This window comes from Triticum urartu, chromosome 2A (genome assembly GCF_056163025.1).
Source record: "Triticum urartu cultivar PI428250 chromosome 2A, HENAU_Tu73, whole genome shotgun sequence".
NCBI lineage: Eukaryota > Viridiplantae > Streptophyta > Magnoliopsida > Poales > Poaceae > Triticum > Triticum urartu.
The window spans coordinates 104,845,097-104,867,091 of record NC_141874.1 but is presented as its reverse complement, the minus strand read 5'-3'; the positions used below and the strand labels follow the sequence as shown (position 1 = coordinate 104,867,091).

Here is a 21,995-nt window from a genome sequence, read left to right as displayed (position 1 = left end):
TCAATAATCTAGATTACACCGTAATGATTCTAACACCCATGGAGCCTTGGTGCTGATCAAGTTTTGCTCGTGGAAGATGCTTAGTCAATGGGTCTGCAACATTCAGATCCGTATGTATCTTGCAAATCTCTTTGTCTCCCACCTGGACTAGATCCCGGATGGAATTGAAGCGTCTCTTGATGTGCTTGGTTCTCTTGTGAAATATGGATTCCTTTGCCAAGGCAATTGCACCAGTATTGTCACAAAAGATTTTCATTGGACCCGATGCACTAGGTATGACACCTAGATCGGATATGAACTCCTTCATCCAGACTCCTTCATTTGCTGCTTCCGAAGCAGCTATGTACTCCGCTTCACATGTAGATCCCCTACAACGCTTTGTTTAGAACTGCACCAACTGACAGCTCCACCGTTTAATGTAAACACGTATCCGGTTTGCGATTTAGAATCGTCCGGATCAGTGTCAAAGCTTGCATCAACGTAACCATTTACGACGAGCTCTTTGTCACCTCCATATACGAGAAGCATATCCTTAGTCCTTTTCAGGTATTTCAGGATGTTCTTGACCGCTGTCCAGTGATCCACTCCTGGATTACTTTGGTACCTCCCTGCTAGACTTATAGCAAGGCACACATCAGGTCTGGTACACAGCATTGCATACATGATAGATCCTATCGCTGATGCATAGGGAACATCTTTCATATTCTCTCTATCTTCTGCAGTGGTCGGGCATTGAGTCTTACTCAATTTCACACCTTGTAACACAGGCAAGAATCCTTTCTTTGCTTGATCCATTTTGAACTTCTTCAAAATTTTGTCAAGGTATGTTGTTTGTGAAAGTCCAATTAAGCGTTTTGATCTATCTCTATAGATCTTAATGCCTAATATGTAAGCAGCTTCACCGAGGTCTTTCATTGAAAAACTCTTATTCAAGTATCCCTTTATGCTATCCAGAAATTCTATATCATTTCCAATTAATAATATGTCATCCACATATAATATCAGAAATGCTACAGAGCTCCCACTCACTTTCTTGTAAATACAGGCTTCTCCAAAAGTCTGTATAAAACCAAATGCTTTGATCACACTATCAAAACGTTTATTCCAACTCCGAGAGGCTTGCACCAGTCCATAAATGGATCGCTGGAGCTTGCACACTTTGTTAGCTCCCTTTGGATCGACAAAACCTTCTGGTTGCATCATATACAACTCTTCTTCCAGAAATCCATTCAGGAATGCAGTTTTGACATCCATCTGCCAAATTTCATAATCATAAAATGCGGCAATTGCTAACATGATTCGGACAGACTTAAGCATCGCTACGGGTGAGAAGGTCTCATCGTAGTCAATCCCTTGAACTTGCCGAAAACCTTTTGCGACAAGTCGAGCTTTGTAGACAGTAATATTACCGTCAGCGTCAGTCTTCTTCTTGAAGATCCATTTATTCTCAATTGCTTGCCGATCATCGGGCAAGTCAACCAAAGTCCATACTTTGTTCTCATACATGGATCCCATCTCAGATTTCATGGCTTCAAGCCACTTTGCGGAATCTGGGCTCACCATTGCTTCTTCATAGTTCGTAGGTTCATCATGATCTAGCATCATGACTTCCAGAACGGGATTACCGTACCACTCTGGCGCGGATCTTACTCTGGTTGATCTACGAGGTTCAGTAGTATCTTGTTCTGAAGTTTCATGATCATTATCATTGACTTCCTCACTAACTGGTGTAGGTGTCATAGAAACAGTTTTCTGTGATGTACTACTTTCCAATAAGGGAGCAGGTACAGTTACCTCGTCAAGTTCTACTTTCCTCCCACTCACTTCTTTCGAGAGAAACTCCTCCTCCAGAAAGTTTCCGAATTTAGCAACAAAAGTCTTGCCTTCGGATCTGTGATAGAAGGTGTATCCAATAGTTTCCTTTGGATATCCTATGAAGACACATTTCTCCGATTTGGGTTCGAGCTTATCAGGTTGAAGCTTTTTCACATAAGCATCGCAGCCCCAAACTTTCAGAAACGACAACTTTGGTTTCTTGCCAAACCACAGTTCATAAGGCGTCGTCTCAACGGATTTTGATGGTGCCCTATTTAACGTGAATGCGGTCGTCTCTAGAGCGTATCCCCAAAACGATAGCGGTAAATCAGTAAGAGACATCATAGATCGCACCATATCCAGTAAAGTACGATTACGACGTTCGGGCACACCATTACGCTGAGGTGTTCCGGGTGGCGTGAGATGCGAAACTATTCCAAAAAAATTTAAATGTACACCAAACTCGTAACTCAAATATTCTCCTCCACGATCAGATCGTAGAAATTTATTTTCTTGTTACAATGATTTTCAACTTCATTCTGAAATTCCTTGAACTTTTCAAATGTTTCAGACTTATGTTTCATTAAGTAGATATACCCATATCTGCTTAAATCATCTGTGAAGGTGAGAAAATAACGATATCCGCCACGAGCCTCAATATTCATTGGACCACATACATCTGTATGTATGATTTCCAACAAATCTGTTGCTCTCTCCATAGTACCGGAGAATGGCGTTTTGGTCATCTTGCCCATGAGGCACGGTTCGCAAGTACCAAGTGATTCATAATCAAGTGGTTCCAAAAGTCCATCAGAATGGAGTTTCTTCATGCACTTTACACCGATATGACCTAAACGGCAGTGCCAAAAATAAGTTGCACTCTCATTATCAACTCTGCATCTTTTGGCTTCAACATTATGAATATGTGTGTTACTACTATCGAGATTCAACAAGAATAGACCACTCTTCAAGGGTGCATGACCATAAAAGATATTACTCATATAAATAGAACAACCATTATTCTCTGATTTAAATGAATAACCGTCTCGCATCAAACAAGATCCAGATATAATGTTCATTCTTAACGCTGGCACCAAATAACAATTATTTAGGTCTAATACTAATCCCGAAGGTAGATGTAGAGGTAGCGTGCCGACTGCGATCACATCGACTTTGGAACCGTTTCCCACGCGCATCGTCACCTCGTCCTTAACCAATCTTCGCTTGATCCGTAGTCCCTGTTTCGAGTTGCAAATATTAGCAACAGAATCAGTATCAAATACCCAGGTGCTACTGCGAGCATTAGTAAGGTACACATCAATAACATGTATATCACATATACCTTTGTTCACCTTGCCATCCTTCTTATCCGCCAAATACTTGGGGCAGTTCCGCTTCCAGTGACCAGTCTGCTTGCAATAGAAGCACTCAGTTTCAGGCTTAGGTCCAGGTTTGGGTTTCTTCTCTTGAGTAGCAACTTACTTGTCGTTCTTTTTGAAGTTCCCCTTATTCTTCCCTTTGCCCTTTTTCTTGAAACTAGTGGTCTTGTTGACCATCAACACTTGATGCTCCTTCTTGATTTCTACCTCCGCAGCTTTCAGCATCGCGAAGAGCTCGGGAATAGTCTTGTTCATCCCTTGCATATTATAGTTCATCACGAAGCTCTTGTAGCTTGGTGGCAGTGATTGAAGAATTCTGTCAATGACGCAATCATCTAGAAGATTAACTCCCAATTGAATCAAGTGATTATTATACCCAGACATTTTGAGTATATGCTCACTGACAGAATTGTTCTCCTCCATCTTGCAGCTATAGAACTTATTGGAGACTTCATATCTCTCAATCCGTGCATTTGCTAGAAATATTAACTTCAACTCCTGGAACATCTCATATGCTCCATGACATTCAAAACGTCGTTGAAGTCCCGATTCTAAGTCGTAAAGCATGGCACACTGAACTATCGAGTAGTCATCAGCTTTGCTCTGCCAGACGTTCATAACATCCGGCGTTACTCCTGCAGCAGGCCTGGCACCCAGCGGTGCTTCCAGGACGTAATTCTTCTATGCAGCAATGAGGATAATCCTCAAGTTACGGACCCAGTCCGTGTAATTGCTACCATCATCTTTCAACTTTGCTTTCTCAAGGAACGCATTAAAATTCAACGGAACAACAGCACGAGCCATCTATCTACAATCAAACATAAACAAGCAAGATACTAATCAGGTACTAAGTTTCATGATAAATTTAAGTTCAGTTAATCAAATTAATTAAAGAACTCCCACTTAGATAGACATCCCTCTAATCCTCTAAGTGATTACGTGATCCAAATCAACTAAACCATAACCGATCATCACATGAGATGGAGTAGTTTTCAATGGTGAACATCGTTATGTTGATCATATCTACTATATGATTCACGCTCGACCTTTCGGTCTTCGTGTTCCGAGGCCATATCTGTATATGCTTGGCTCGTCAAGTATAACCTGAGTATTCCGCGTGTGCAACTGTTTTGCACCCGTTGTATTTGAACGTAGAACCTATCACACCCGATCATCACGTGGTGTCTCAACACGAAGAACTTTCGCAACGGTGCATACTCAGGGAGAACACTTCTTGATAATTTAGTGAGAGATCATCTTATAATGCTACCGTCAATCAAAACAAGATAAGATGCATAAAAGGATAAACATCACATGCAATCAATATAAGTGATATGATATGGCCATCATCATCTTGTGCTTGTGATCTCCATCTCCGAAGCACCGTCGTGATCACCATCGTCATCGGCGTGACACCTTGATCTCCATCGTAGCATCGTTGTCGTCTCGCCAAGCTTGTGCTTCTACGACTATCGCTACCGCTTAGTGATAAAAGTAAAGCATTACATCGCGATTGCATTGCATACAATAAAACGACAACCATAAGGCTCCTGCCAGTTGCCGATAACTCGGTTACAAAACATGATCATCTCATACAATAAAATTCAGCATCATGTCTTGACCATATCACATCACAACATGCCCTGCAAAAACAAGTTAGACGTCCTCTACTTTGTTGTTGCAAGTTTTACGTGGCTGCTACGGGCTTAAGCAAGAACCAATCTTACCTACGCATCAAAACCACAACGATAGTTTGTCAATTTGACTCCGTTTTAACCTTCGCAAGGACCGGGCGTAGCCATACTCGGTTCAACTAAAGTTGGAGAGACAGTCGCCCCAAGCCACCTATGTGCAAAGCACGTCGGGGGAACCGGTCTCGCGTAAGCGTACGCGTAATGTTGGTCCGGGTCGTCTCGTCCAACAATGCCGCCGAACCAAAGTATGACATGCTGGTAGGCAGTATGACTTATATCGCCCACAACTCACTTGTGTTCTACTCGTGCATATAACATCAACATAAATAACCTAGGCTCGGATGCCACTGTTGGGTTTTGTAGTAATTTCAGAAAAATTCCTACGCACACGCAAGATCATGTGATGCATAGCAACGAGGGGAGAGTGTAATCTACATACCTAGTAGATCGACAACGGAAGCGTTTGGTTGATGTAGTCGTACGTCTTCACGATCCAACCGATCAAGCACCGAAACTACGGCACCTCCGAGTTCGAGCACACGTTCAGCTCGATGACGATCCCCGGACTCCGATCCAGCAAAGTGTCGGGGAAGAGTTCCGTCAGCACGACGGCGTGGTGACGATCTTGATGCACTACAGCAGCAGGGCTTCGCCTAAACTCCGCTACAGTATTATCGAGGACTATGGTGGCTGGGGGCGCCGCACACGGCTAAGGGATAGATCACGTGGATCAACTTGTGTCTTTCTGTGGTGCCCCTGCCTCCGTATATAAAGGACTAGAGGGGGGAGGCTGGCCGGCCAAGGGTGGCGCGCCAGGAGAGTCCTACTCCCTCTGGGAGTAGGATTCCCCCCCCCCAATCCTAGTTGGAATAGGATTCGTGGAGGGGGAAAAGAGAGAGGGGGGGGCGGCCACCTCTCCTTGTCCTAATAGGACTAGGGGAGGGAGGGAGGGAGGCGCGCAGCCCATCTTGGGTAGCCCCTTCTCTTTTCCACTAAGGCCCACTAAGGCCCATATAGCTCCCGGGGGGTTCCGGTAACCTCCCGGTACTCCGGTAAAATCCCGATTTCACCCGGAACACTTCCGATATCCAAACATAGGCTTCCAATATATCAATCTTTATGTCTCGACCATTTCGAGACTCCTCGTCATGTCCGTGATCACATCCGGGACTCCGAACAACCTTCGGTACACCAAAATGCATAAACTCATAATATAACTGTCATCATAACCTTAAGCGTGCGGACCCTACGGGTTCGAGAACAATGTAGACATGACCGAGACACGTCTCCGGTCAATAACCAATAGCGGGACCTGGATGCCCATATTGGCTCCTACATATTCTATGAAGATCTTTATCGGTCAGACCGCATAACAACATACGTTGTTCCCTTTGTCATCGGTATGTTACTTGCCCGAGATTCGATCGTCGGTATTCCAATACCTAGTTCAATCTCGTTACCGGCAAGTCTCTTTACTCGTTTTGTAATACATCATCCCGCAACTAACTCATTTAGTTGCAATGCTTGCAAGGCTTAAGTGATGTGCATTACCGAGAGGGCCCAGAGATACCTCTCCGACAATCGGAGTGACAAAACCTAATCTCGAAATACGCCAACCCAACATGTACCTTTGGAGACACCTGTAGTACTCCTTTATAATCACCCAGTTACGTTGTGACGTTTGGTAGTACCCAAAGTGTTCCTCTGGTAAACGGGAGTTGCATAATCTCATAGTTATAGGAACATGTATAAGTCATGAAGAAAGCAATAGCAACATACTAAACGATCGGGTGCTAAGCTAATGGAATGGATCATGTCAATCAGATCATTCTCTTAATGATGTGATCCCGTTAATCAAATAACAACTCATTGTTCATGGTTAGGAAACATAACCATCTTTGATTAACGAGCTAGTCAAGTAGAGGCATACTAGTGACACTTTGTTTGTCTATGTATTCACACATGTATTATGTTTCCGGTTAATACAATTCTAGCATGAATAATAAACATTTATCATGATTATAAGGAAATAAATAATAACTTTATTATTGCCTCTAGGGCATATTTCCTTCAATACACACCGTACATAGTTTAGTACAAGCCCAGGCTAGAGTACAACTACGGTTAAAGACATTACATCTCATCGGAGGCATTCCAAGCTCCTATACATTATTTTTCTACACCTCCGGAGCGTGATACACACCAAGTTGTATCCCACGGTCACGCAGGACTGTGGAGAATACAACTATTACAATACTAGTGAAACTACTACTAGCTCAGACGGCTCCGTAGTAATCCTCATAAAAGTCGCCACCAAAGCCTGGAAGTGGAACATGATCATCTGGGAACAGACGGTCCTACGGAGCCTGCGGACCATAGGGACTCGGATGTGGCCTTAGTCCCACAGGCGGTGGCAGACGGGGACCACGAGGAGGGGTGATGCCTCCTACATCACGCCACTCCATACAATCTGGCAATCCAGACCGTACAGGGTACAAGTCCCTCACATCCATGTATCCTGCCTCCACCGCAGGTGCAAACCGAGTCAAAGTGGCCCAATGATCAGAACGAGTGTGGAAAAGCTCCATACGCAAGGCCCGATTTTCGCAGTCCTTATCCTCGAGCATCTCGGCAGTGGTGCGGAGTAGTGACTCCTCATGTGTAGAGTCATAGTACAAAGCCTGATAGTACCCCTGTGCTCCAGGAAGTGAGGCTGGCATGTAACGGAAATCGGTGTTCTGAAGCAAGGCAGTCCTGGATCGAATGATAGTCATCATTGAGTAAGTTGCATCCTGCACAGACATCTCAATAGTGACCCCAAGTCCATAGGAACAGTGAAGGGGCTCAGTGGCTCCAGGATAAGAGGGATATATCCTGACGGTACAAAGGTACTGGCTCTGGTTGAAGTCTCTGAACTGCTCCTCGACGGTATATTCCGGATACCACCGATAGCCTGACTCGACCATCACTCCAACCAACATGGCCGTGTGGCCGGGCACATCGAGGCACCGGGTCAGACGAACCACTTGGTTCTGGGAACGGGTGGCCATCTGAAAGCACAGAATAATGCAAAGGCATTAGAATTTTCTAGGGGAAATCGGACAGCATAACGGCTGTAAATGCTCAGAAAAAGATTTGAGACATCCACAACAGTTTGCAATACCACTCAACAACATCATATCAAGGTTCTGATTCAACTGACAACATACTAAAAGTAGTAGAAACTGTACTGAGACTTGTAACAACAATCCTATAAGCTACTACGGATTAGTAACACGTGAACCTGATAGAAAGAAGAGAGCCTAGTCCTCAACTCACGTAGGATGAGAAGAGAATGACTCAGATCAGAGGGCATAAGGTAAAGGAGTAAAAGAGCCTTACGTTCCCTCCCACAATCAATTCCCCTACATATAACTAAAGCATTTCTAGACTCGACATCGACCAGTTTGGCTCAACGAACCTACAGACAGTCCGGCTCTGATGCCAACGCTGTCAGGACCCCGATTCCAAGTCACATCGATCTAGCCGGTAACACCTCATATCACATTGCGGCCTCACGCACGGTATCCCCACGGGTGTCGCCTTACCATGGCCCGGGACCGTTTGCGCCTTTTGGCTCACGTATATGATAGTGTCGCTAGCATCCATATGACAGAGAACCCGGGCCGACATGCCTAGTTGTGAACCCAAAGCGGCACAGACCTATGGAGACGGGCATACATGAATCACATCGAGCATGTCGGTCAACAGCGTGTGAATCCGGGCTGTAGCACTGGGCTAACAGGACTCCGGGGAACCCGGGCTATAGCAGGCTAGGCAGGACTCCGGATGTCACCGCATGACATTTCCCCGAAGGGACATACATAGGAATGAAGTGAAACACATGCCGGCCAGTCAAGTGTCCTGAGCAGTAGTGCTGGGCTAGCAGGACTCCGGCGAACCGGGCTGTAGCGAACTACTATGGCTCGAGGAGCTCTAGACTACATTTCCCCATAAGAGAGGCTGCGAAGGATAAACAACTGGATTGTCGGAACCCACACATACCAAGCATTTCAATCATACACACAATATGCTCGATATGTGCAAATACAACATGGCATCACAACAAAACTCTACAACTCAAGTACTTTATTTAAAGGCTGCAGAGAGCCATACATAACATGTTCATATAGGTAGGGGTCACATGACCCGACACTCAAGTCATACAAGCATACAAGCACATGCGGAAGCAAATAGTCTGAGTACAGACACTAGAAAGAAAGAAGGCTTGTCGAAGCCTGTCTATCTACATAGGCCCTCCATGGCCAGGATCACCACCTGGGTGGCAAGTTACTCATCGACGTCGAGGTCTACATAAAACCCATCGGAGGGGGCGGTGTTGTCGTCTGAAAACAGTAATTAAAGCAAACATGAGTACAAAGGTACTCAGCAAGTCTTACAACAGAACCTACTATACATGCTCATTCTCAAGAAGGTGGTGGAGTTATTGCAGCAAGCCAGCTTTGACTCTTGGCTAAGCTATACTACGAGACACCACTAGTAAAATAGTTTTCGCACACGAGTCCACTAATCACCAACACAATACTCCACCAAGGATCCTCCCTCGTCATCCTACGAGAGGGCCATCCTCGGTACTCACACTTATCTTGAGTCTTTTAGTAGTAACCATTAACTTGTCTATGAACTGTATAGGCAACCAAGTAGTCCTTTACCGCGGACGCGGCTATTCGAATAGATGATGTTAACCCTGCAGGGGTGTACTTCTTCATACACGTTCTCACCACTTACCGTCGTTTACACGACATGTACTCGGCAACCTTCAAGCGGAAGCCCAACGAGGGTGTCGGCCACGGCCTACCTAAACACTCAACTCTCTAATCCAGGTTTATCGCCTATCCAGGTTTCATCCGCAGGGAGTCCGGCCGAGGTCTCCACATACGGCCCCGAATGATGTGAACAGGGTCCCGAGACGCCAAACGGGCGCCCGGCATACCCAGCCACGGTGTATCTACCGCATCATAGCCCACCCCTAGGGTCAGCGCTACGCACGGCCGCCAACACATAACCTACAAACACCAGAAACTAATTGCAACTCCTGGACAGAGTACTAGGGTGATTAAGAAGCCGAGAGGGTCAATTAAGGATCCCAATGCATGATAGTGGCTGATTCTTAAATCACACATACAGATCTCAGTTCTTAGGGACGGCCTCAATGAAACAACCCACCATGTACTCCTACATGGCCTCTCATCGATACCTTTACCAAATCATGTTCAACACATCTCTCACATTACCGACATAATCATTTCACTCTAGCCCATCGCTCAGATGAACCAGACCTGACACAACTCTAAGCATAGCAGGCATAGCAAGGTAGGAAACACATACATGGCTCAATCAACTCCTACACATGCTAGTGGGTTTCATCTAGTTACTGTGGCAATGACAGGTCATGCAGAGGATAAGGGTTCAACTACCGTAGCACACAGCAGTTTTGAAACGTTGTTGTCTTAATGCAGTAAATGAGAGCAGAGGCGAGAACATGGGATTGTATCGATATGATCAATGGGGCTGCTTGCCTGATGGAGTGGTAGCAGGGTATTGCCCTTCAGCTGGATACTCGAAGATATCCTCGGAGGCAGAACCTACCACGAAAGACACCACAGAACACATTCATCACATGGCAATATGCAACAATATGATGCATGCTATGAAATGGCAATATGAGGTGTCCTGCCTAATGCAATGTGAAACAAGTTGAAATGGGTCCATTTGAATCAAAGATTCAAATGGAAGCTTAAGTTCTTATGCATTATAAGTGTATTAGCTTGTTTCACCTAAACAGCAAGTTTAAAGTGTTTTGTCATGCATGAAACCATTACAGATGGAAAGACTGAATTTTTCTGATCATTTTTCATATATAATTTGTTTGATTTGGAGCTATGGTTGATATGATTTTTAGAAGTTTTGGCTATTTTTTGGAATTTCCTATATAAAAATAATTCGAGAAAATAATTAATTGCGTCAGCACTGCGTCACTGTGATGTCAGCGGGTCAAAGGCGCCAGCCCAGGTCAAACCTGACTGGTGGGCCCCATCTGTCAGTGTCTCAGCTAACTAATAGAGTTAGTTAAAGTTTAGTTAGCACTAAACTAGATTAGTTAGGCCCTGGGCCCACATGTCAGTGAGAGAGTTAGTTAACGAGGTCGTTATCCTCTAAAAGAGTGATTAGCATTAATTAAAAACTAATCTAATTTAGTTAGGAGCCGGCCCCACATGTCAGTGACTCAGGCGGGGTCAAACTGGGATCAAACAGGGTCAATCTCACCGGTGTTTAGCCGCCGGCGAGGCCAAACGCGGCGGTGCAGGTGCGGGTTTCATCTACAGGGCACCGTTCGAGGCGCCGTTGGGTTCTACGGGCAGCTAGGAACGAGCCGCAGCGAGTGGTGCTAGTGGTTGAGCTCGGGGTCGCCGGAGATGACGCCGGCGACGAGTTTGGCGGCGGCCGGAACTCGAGTGAGCTTGGACTCATCGCTAGGGGGCACAGAGAGGCGCGTGGGTTAGTGCGTTGGGTTCCTAGGGGTGCGGTAGGGCTAGTGGTCAAGGTGGCGCGGCCGTTGGGTGGTCGCTACGGGGCTCGAGAGAGGGAACGGAGATGGTGGGGAGGTAGCTAGGCTCACGGCGGTTGCGACGGAGCTGACGGCGAGGTCGGGGATGGCCTGCTGCGACGGTGACGGTGAAGGGGGTCTCCGGCGGTGGCGGAGTCGGGCGAGGTCGATGCGGTGGCTTCGGGGCACGCGAGCGCTCGGGGCTTGGCCTGCTCGACGGAGAGGAGGGAGGCGGAGCTCGTGGACACGGTAGGGTGGCGCAGAGACGACGGCGGCTACGGCTACGGCGGCGGGACGACGGCAGCTGCTTCGGCCATGGCGTTGGGGAAGCGAGGGAGAGAGCAGGGGGAGTGTGAGGTGTCCAGGGGGTCGGGGGCGCGACGTGGAGGTCGTCCAGCCCGTCCAGCGGCGAAGCGGCAAGCAGGAGGTGGCGCTCGGCGGTGCGCGTGCGTCGGGCACGCGCCCGTCCGCCTGGCAAAGGGGGAAGACGACAGGGGAGGGGAGCAGGTGGGCTGGGCCGGCCACTTGGGCCGCCAGGTGGCTGCAAAGGTGAGGTAAGCCCAGGTAAGTTCTAACCCTTTCTTTTTCTGTTTTTATTTATTTTTTATTATTTCTGTAACTTTAGGGCTTTATTAAAAATGCCAAGGCATTTCCAAAAATCATAAAATTAATCATGGCTACTTCTTAGAATATATCCAACAGTAAACATTTTAGTTTATGATTATTCGAGCATTTAAAATATTTTATAGCATTTAAATGCCCAAATGCAAATACTATATGGATTAAGCCAATGACCTTAAGATGTCCTAGAAAAATGTGCACCATTTTTGTCAAAGGTTTTAACCCAAAACAAAAAGGGTGGACTTTTTAGAAGGGCATTTCAGGTTCATTGAAAAAGTTTTTAGTAAACCCTAGTTGTTCCAGGGGGGTGTTGGGGGTTCTATCATCCCCATTTCATCTTTCTGGGAAATTTAAACATGATGCAATCACTTTAATGCATGAACTAGCTAGGGTGTGACAAAGTGAGAGTTACCCTGTCCAGGAAAGTAATATAAGTTGTTGATGCTTATGCTTAGTGTGAATATGGTTGACATCAGTCATTTTCGTTAATATGGGATGCATGTGTAGTATTGCATTTCATGGCATGCTATGACACCGGTCATTTTCATTTTAAGTTGAACGTGAATATAACTCAACTTGAATATATCATTGACTGGGTCATGGTGCCGCTGAATCGAGATTTTCCCAGTGCAACCACATTTGCCTTTGTGGGAAGGCCTTGATTCGGTCCATTGACATGCCTCTGGTCGGTGCCTCCAACTAGGGAAGGTTATGGGCATGCTTACCCTGGCCCGGTAAGCAGGCATAACCTTGTGTGCCCGTTGTTGAGATTATGGTACCGGGTCCCCGAGTGGGATCGTTTTGGCCACGACGATGGTCATTGTGTCTTTGGTAGACACGGGGCCACCCAAGACTAGCCCGTTGGGGATTGGGTCGGAGTGGCCGGGAGAGTGTCATGGCAATGGAAGGGTTTCGTCGGAATGTCACTGGTCCACCCGAATGGGAGTGTGAGGCCATGGGTTCCGTGGTGTGGGTACCGTGTGCTACCTCTGCAGAGTGTATAATCTATCGATAGCCGAGTCCACGGTCACGGACGCCTCGTAGTATGTCCCACCATGAATCAATGTTTAATAAACTTGCACACTAAGTCATGAACTTTGCACAGTTGATGATGGCGGAAAGGCCATCGAGATGTTCGAGGCCAAATATTGGTCATGGTTGTGATCGCCGTAAGGATCACGAGTTACTCTGGTCAAGACAACGATGGTGGTTTGTTCGTGATCCGAGAACGATCACGGTTGGTAAGTCGGTCCCGAGGGACGTTTATCACAAGAGCATGATCACAGCATGTTGGAACATTATTGCATTAATAACTGGTTAATTATCATGATATTGTTTGTCATTATGATTATGCCTGTTGTGAGCTTGCAAGTACATTCAATGTACTGACCTGGCGTGTCATGCCAGATTTCAGGAAAGTCGCATTGGAAAGGAGCGTTGCTTGAGTCTAGATCGTGTCCACATCGGTGTCCCTGTGCTATGGAGTTTCCGCTACGACGTTGTTCCGCTGCCGCGTAGTTGTTATGATCGAGACCCCTTTATGTTCACTAAATAATGTACATATTGTTCAGTCGCACCGTGAGTGCTACTTGGCCTCGACATCTGTTGTAATATAAACTCTAATCCGCTAGCATCAATAAAGCGGTTGTTTTTCTGTACCAAGATGTTGTGTGTTGCCAGAAGACATGGTCTCTGGGCTGGCAATGTAGGGTAAACCGGTTGCTCTGAGTCGGGGTGCCACATCGATTGATGATAGCTTGCTGTTGCTGATGAAACTGAAGAAACTGTATCTATTCCGGGCCAGTTGCCAACCAAACCAACATTGTCTCAATTACTGGTTCAAAGATGTCCCAAATCACGCACAAACATTTCAGTTGATACATACACCATAAGTTTGGTTGTCTGCTCTTTTAGATGCCCAGAAGCATGATTCTCAAGATCATTGCTCACTGAACATAAGATCAAATGTTCCAATTTATTTTATTGCTCAAAGAAGAATTGGTGTTCTGTTGTGTTATCCTATGACACTATATGGCATCAGGTTGTTTGCTTCCATCAATTGGCTTGTGGGGTGTGCTTTGCACTATTATCAGTGTTTCTATCAGATTATTGTCTAGCTTAATGATCTGTTCCACCAACAGGTATGGAAGTTGTTGGTGTGGTGATCGCCGTAGGGCCCGGGCTGACTGGCAAGAAAGATGGGGATGTTGTCGCGTACGTAGGCAAGCCGATGGGCTCTTATGCTAAAGAGCGGATTATTCCAGCCAATGTTGGTTCCCGTCACGCCTTTGATTGATCACATAGCGGATGCTATCATGCTGAAGGGGATGACTGTCCATATGCTGGTTCGCCACATATTTATGGTACATTTTGTCTTGTTCCTTCTGTGTGACATACTGACCCGCTGCACATCCGTGTGAAGCACAACCACCCACTGCCGGAGGCGCCCCGCGCCCATGGTGATCCCAAGGCCCGGAAGACGCCGGGCTCCATACCGTTGACCCCGTAGAACTAAGCACCGCCATATTTTTTGGGGTAGGAGAAGAAGTAATAAATAGGGGACTCGGGGATGTATGTGCTCTAGAATCTACAATGCTTGTGAATATGTTCGCAGGTGTTGGCATCTAAACACTGAATACTCCATCTTTCTGTTTCACCTGGTTATGTTGGATTCAGTATGAATGAGTGCGTTTGGTGGTTATGAGTTGGATTGTGGTCTTGTTGTGCACATCACTGTTTGAAGCATGACGAGTTGTAAAGACCAATATTTTTCAATATAGTGACTTAGAAGGACAAGTATTTCCCTCAGTTTGTATATTATTTATATTCATGTCCACTTATACACTAGACTAATTATAACATGATGGATGTATAAGGCATGATGAGTTCATGTCAAGCACCTACAAGTCGGTCGTCAGCAAGTCGATAACATGGCATACTTGGTTTTACAAATTAAAGTAACAAGCGCAAACACCAATCCGCTGGTGCACCACAAGGCGGCATCAGCATTGCCGGATGAGAGGCTGCGGTGGATCGGCGTTGCTAGGAATTGATTTGGTTGTGTCAGGTGTGGGCTTGTAGCAAGCCTCTCTGGCCTCCTACCCCGGCATTGGGGGTAGACGGAAGAGGGGTAATTAAACAAAGATATATGTAAAATTGTAAAATCAAATGCTTTTTTCTTGCACTAGTTCCAAACATTCTGTAAATCAAGCATAATGACTAACAAATACTTGACAGAATATAAATAACATAATAGTTATTTAAATGCATGGATTAATCATTTCATTCAAGTAAGAAAGTCATCAATATTGAAATGACACCATGAAAATGTTGTTGTGGCTTGCCTTATGCAGATGAGGTTCACAAGCCTTCTGGTGATCCTCAAGACAAGCCTCACCCTCTGAAAATAAATTTAAGCACAAGAAGAAAATATCAAGAACTCTTCTGAAAATCACCAGAAATTCTAGACAGCTCAGAAAAATCTCATCTTTGGTGAGCTGCTACATTTCTTTACAAAGAACATAATTTCTTTACAAAGAACATAATGCAAAAAGAATCAATTCATTTGGACTTATGGTTGAAGAGTTATAGCTGTTTGAAGCTCTCTAAAAATGGATTGAATTTGAATTTAAATAAAACAGACTAGGGGGTGACGTCGAAGACGTCAAGCCTCAGGGCGCCACCACTCGTACCGCTTCGCGCGCGTACTAAGTGGCTGACTAGCGGGCCCCGCTAGTCAGGTGAGAAGGAGGGGAGAAGGAAACAGAGGGGGGTCGCGGCTTCGCCGGAGCTCTTGCCGGCGACGAGGGCTCCTTGGCCAAAACGAGAGGGAGGGATCGAGAGAGGGGGTGGAGGCGCACCTGCCCGTACCCGTAGCGTAGCTAGGGGTGGTCGGACGGCGTCGGAATCGACCTCGCAAGCGGAGGCAGAGGGCGGTGGTCGCCGGAGATGAGGAAGACGGCGAGCAGAGGCAACTTCAAGGGCTCCAGTGAGACGGGATGGCTTCACCGGAGAGAGGCGGAGGCCCTGGAAGGATCGCCCTGGCCTGGGATGGGCTGGAGCTACCGCGACGACCAGAGGGGATCGCCGGCGAGCTCGAGCTCGAGGACGGCGGCCCGTGGCCTGCCCGGCCGGGCTACGATTTCCTACGCCCTTGTGGGGTGTGTGGGAGTGGTGGATGGTGCTCGAGGAGGCTGGGGGCGGCTCCATTTATAGGCGAGCGGAGAGGGGGGTTTCGGGCTCCGCCGGTGGACACCTGTCCACGATGCCCGGCGACGAGCGGCGTCAGTGAGAGGGGGAGAAGGCGACGCAGCTCACGTGACGACTGTTGGCGAATGGGGACGAGCACAGGAACGAGGAGAAGGCGACGAGCACAGTACGCACCGCACTGTTAGGTTGGCCGGACTGTGCCCGTGCTCACTACGGTGAGCTCCAGCGTCGACGAGCGCCAGGGGGGAGCTAATGGCGTTGAGACGAGGATGGTGGCGAAGTTTGGCACACTCGAGCTGACGAGGGAAGCGAGCACGCGCGAACAGAGCAATCGGCGGCACCCAGAGCGCGCCGACAAGCATGCTGGCATCATGGACACGCGTGGTCACCGCGTGAACTCCTCCCTCAGGCCGACCAACGTCCAAAGATCATGTCTGGCTTGATGTTCGTGGTAGTTTTGAGGATTACCACTCTTTGGTTTGGCTCCAGATGCAGTAGAGAAGATTTTACACATAGGTAAGTTTTTGATCAGTAACTTTGAGATGTTACTGAGGTCAAATGGCTGGGAGTTGGGGGTTGTGCTTTGAAGGCTAGCCATCATCTACCAAGGTGATGATGCACAAGAAAATTCAGGCACAATGAAGCAAGTAAAATGGTAGTTGCTGTAGAAACCATCATTTCTGTTCAGAACAGAAAATATTTTCTGTAGCAAAAATATTCCAAAAAGTGATGAAATACTTTTGCTCAGGAAGGTGCCCTAGGGTTCAAAGAATATTTGAAAATTTTCTCAGATTTTTGTGAGCAAGAAAAATGAGGGTTGCTTTGGAGCTCATTGAACTAGCTAGGGTTTTAGAGAGGAAAAATGAATATTTTTCATTTAAGAAAAATATTCCCAAGATTATTGTGAGGTGGATCAGGAGGGGAATGATGATTAGAGAGGGGAATGATGCACTTGGGTGAAAGCCAATGGTACCCAAGTGTTTAAGTCCATATAAAAAGATTCAAAAACCCCAATTTTCAAAATAAATCCAAATGAAAATCAGGCAAATAAGAGAGGGCAAAAATCAGGATGTCACAATTGATCTAGTGAAATAATTGCAAGGCGTTTCATCCATACTGTACAAACAGGGGATCTAGCAAAATCAATTGGGCAAAGTACAAAGTACTTTTACGAACTAAAAGCTGCACTTATATGGATAATATGATTGTATTAGGAGAATAAAGATGTTGATAATGAACTATGGAGAAATACAATGATATCAAAACAATATTTTTTCCGTTAGATCCATATATAACAGTAGAAGAACATCCAATTGATTGTATTATTACTTCAATGAACTAACTGGGAAGTAGCATTATTTAGAGCTACATATATTCAAGATGAAAGCATGTACACCAAACATTTTTGTGACCAAAACCAATAAAGCGTCAAACATTTCGCGGATCCATAGACATAAGAACATAGTGGACTGATACCCACACACCTAATAACTTCATGCCCTTTAGTGTGTCATTTGCAAGATATCCAGTAAAAGGATTATAAAGAGAGCTTAGCCATTCCACCTCTAGACAGTACAATCAGATCTTTAGCTTAAGCTTAACAACTAAACTACAAGAGTAAACATGACACTCATGATAACAGATCAAAATGTCAACTTTCTTGCCTCACGGTGACATGTCAACCTACTTGCCTCACGGTGTACCGTGTACACCAAAAATCAGAGCTGGTGAGTGAATAAAACCTGCGGGCGGCTATGATCAGTGTCACTAGATTAAATAGTCCAAATATTTGTCGTAGGTCAAAGTGGTGTTCGAAACCTTTGAGAATCTGAAGTTCAGACTTGAGAATATAGAATGGCAAGACACATGTGCATGATGCACCCAGGAAGAATTCGCCTTCAGAGTGGCATCCAAGTAGAACTCAAAATAAAATCTACACTTATATGGACAATATGACTATATTAGGAGAATAGAGCTGTAGATACTGAACTATGGAGAAAAACTATCATAAGTAAATATCAAGAAGTATTTGTGCGGACAAATACAGTGGAATGCTGTACAACAAACCAGGTTTGACTCAAATCAAGTGCTTGGGTGTATCACTCTTGCATCTTTTCACTCTCCTTTCTGCTCAAACATTAGCCTTACATATTCTCTCCAACCTAAATAAACAAAATTGGGAAATAGTTAGTCACTGACAATATTCAGAAAATTGACGGTAAAATAATCATGTTGATATAAAAAACACAAAATTGGACCATAAGCCCATAATACGCGTATACTGGTCGGCGCCCGTCATTGACGCTTCTTTCTCGGCGTCGCTGGGCACAAGCCCGTGTCGCTCGACCCACTGGTGTCATTAGACATCGGCATCACATCTCACCATGTCCCGCCTGGCATCTATATTCTGGCTTCTCACTTTGTCCTTGACGAGCTTTTCATCTCCCTTGATGTGTCCGGACCCAGTTCCTCAACTCTGACCAAATTCATGGCAATAAGCTACAGGTGCAGGGAGTACATCGCAGAGGGCGTCCTCATGTCCAACTTGACAAATTAGTTTTTAAAGTTTTAAATATTCCCTTGCGTGGATGCAGTGACATGTGTGCACGTGGGGTGGCATGCTCATTGTCATGGAATTGCATGTGGGGTGGTATGCTCATTGTCATGGAATTGACCATGTTTCGATACATTGTGAACTGGACACCACAGCCATCATAGGCGACGGTAGAAAGAAGGATGCTGCCTTTTTCTCATGGATGAGTGGCAAAATCTGTGGGAGATGTTCGGCTAGACTGTTAAGGGCTGAATTGGCTTATTTCAGTGAATTTGAACATTCTATGGGATGACACTCATGGAATAATCACTGCCCATTAGGCTGTTACTGTCTGGTTGTTTGCTCATGTTCTCATATTCAGTAATTTTAATTTACAAAATAGTCTATGTAAACTTGTCCTGCAATTTAAGTGTTCAAGGAAGTGACTGAGGATTTCTGATGTCAATATCTTTAGATGGTAACCGGTTATGCACTCCTCATTTTCAAGTGGGTTCGACTTCTACTAAGTATATGAAAGTGCATTTGTTTCTTATGGCTTGTGTTATTTCTTCTTTAGAGGGTCACGGACATGGCTTTCTTCGCTGAGGACGACCATCGTTTAGCAAGGTATTGTGTACGGAACAATAACATAATCTGGATTTGTTCACCCAGTTGGCAGCCCAACAAAAAGCTGTCTTCACTCTCCTTTGGAGATGACATACTTAACAGTCTGGGGTCATGCTTCTTTATTATTTATACTATATAAAAATATCTAATCCTTTTCCTTATTCTTTATTATTGTGTGGGTCATATATGCTAAGTTGCTCTCTTCTACTGCAGCGCAAGTGTGGATGGACAGACATACAGTAATCTCATGTCTGGCTAACATATTTATTTTTTGCAAGAAAAGTGAATTTTGGAGTTTCAGCTAAAAACTTCCACGAGCAAATCCAGGTTGTGTCTACACACGGACCTTGACAGCTTCAAAGGGGCACAGAGTGATATCAGAAATTACCTCAACAGAAGTTGAACCTGCAAGGTAAATTAGGGTCTTGTACTTCACGGCATTGTCAGGCCCAGCCATATCTGAGTAGGTCTTCTTAAAGAACTTGTAGAACCCAAACTTGCAAGCCCCCTGAGCACTGTAACCAAGCAAGGTACCCATCCCCTGAAGAATCCCCTAGCTCCTTGCTCCTTTAACAGAACACCAAATCCAGATAAGATGCTCTTGTAATTCGTCGGGTCAATCTAAAACAATTGATAGAAATGTGTTAAGTCCAAAATACTTACTTCAAACCTATCAACACTTCAGCAATTGTAGCTTAGAATTCCAAGATGGAGAGCAAACACATAGCAGTACATCTCAAATTCCATTATTCTCAACCAAGAAGAAACCCTTTTCTTAGAAATCAGAGTACATCTCATGAATAAATCACACCCACCTCAATTATCCATTTATACGCATCACATGCATCAGCTAATCAACCCATATGAACTGCTTGCTTGTTTTATTTTATACAGTAGCTAATCCACCAAAAGAAGCTAAGGAACCCGGAACAAAAGCACACAAGGAATCATTGCAGGTAGTTCTATGTCCTGGAAGAAACACAAGAACCAGGCACATATCATGAAGAATCATCACCTGCAGGTGTATTTCTTAAGCACACACATTGGAAGAACCATCAGATGCAGGCAAATACAACAAACACGTACACATGGAGAGTTTCGTCGTCCTGTAGGGAGCAGCCGGCCCCATTTAACCTCATCGTGGATCTGGTCATGGCCATGGCGGCTCGACATGGATCTCGCTGTTGCCTTGGCCTCCCGTCTCACCTTCCTCCTCCTCTCTCCACACCGGAACCGGCCGGTCTGCCCCAGATCGAGCAAGCCCACACTAACCCACACTAGCAGGAGATCGTCGCCTGGGTGTTAGTTCATGGTGTTGCTGCCCCAAATCGGGGGGTGGGGGAGGAGCGGTTGGTGCTCTAGTTCGGCGATGGGAGGAGCCGGGAGGGGGAGAGAAAGGAGTGCCCAGTGCGAGGGTGCTCCACGACGGGAGGGTAGCTAGGGAAGGGAGGCCGGCGTGGTGGGAGAAGGCGGCGAGCGGGAGACGCGCCGGCGAAGCCCTGCCCGAAACCCTAGCCATGGGGGTGGGGATGGGAGCGGGCGATAGAGGCTGGGAGCGGGCGATAGAGGCTGGGAGCGGAGAAACTGGCTAGAGGGGAGGGAGGCGCAGACTGTGGGGAGCTCGGGTACGTGTTGCGCGGCGCCGGAGCTCACTGGAAGCGGCCGGCGTGGGTGGTGGCGGCGGCAAGGACATCTGCGCGAGATGGAGAGGAGGCGAGTGCGAGCCCGTGCTCTGTTTGTGGTCGGGTGTTTTTTTTTCTTTACAAAAAACAAAACGTTGCCCACTTAAATAGGACTGCGTGTTAAATTCTCAGAAACAGAGGGACTTTTCTGCAAAAACACTGACAACGTAAGACCAAAAGCAATCGCTGGTTTATTATTAGGGAGAGATGTTGAACTTTTTTGAAATGCACGCTTAACAAATTTCTATAGATGATGAACATTTTTTATACGTAGCGAATTTTTTTTCAATGTACAGTTAACACTTTTCTTCAATACATTGAACTATTTTTAATATATACAATTTTAAGAAATGAAAAAAAAGGAATTTTGAACTTTTATTGGAATTCGGAATTCCAATTTTTTTTAAATGTGAGTTAATTTGGGGAAAATGAACATTTTTTTATGACATGAGCAAAATTTGGAATTTCAAACATTTTTTTGGAAATTCTGAATATTTTTTGAAAATTTAAATTTATGGGAAACAGAAAGGCACAAAATAAGGTAAAAAGGAAAAATATAAGGAAGAAATAAGCAGAAAGAAAAAATAATATGAAGAAACCGGAAAAAAACTATAAATGAAATCAAAATAGTAGAAAAACTTAGAGAACCTTCTAAAATGTTCCCAAAATTGATTGCTTGCTCGAAGTGGGCCGGCCGGTGTCATGTCGGGCGCTCGCTTTGCTTGAGCGAAGCCGCGATTGTTTGACACCCATGGGCGGAAAATAGGATTCGCCGTTCGGGGAGTAGAGTTATATAGACGGCGCCAAGCACAAAAGGCCGCCTGGCCG

The 21,995-nt window shown here is 45.6% G+C and overlaps 1 long non-coding RNA gene across 1 annotated transcript; it reads right to left on the bottom strand.

The window, feature by feature from the left end:
- Nucleotides 1-17,617: 17,617 nt before the first annotated feature.
- Nucleotides 17,618-21,235, bottom strand: LOC125536046 (uncharacterized). The gene is made up of 4 exons (XR_007294899.2): nucleotides 20,572-21,235; nucleotides 19,874-20,106; nucleotides 18,144-18,487; nucleotides 17,618-18,067 (listed from the first exon to the last, which is right to left on the bottom strand). It is a non-coding gene; the product is annotated as an uncharacterized LOC125536046 (long non-coding RNA).
- Nucleotides 21,236-21,995: the final 760 nt, after the last annotated feature.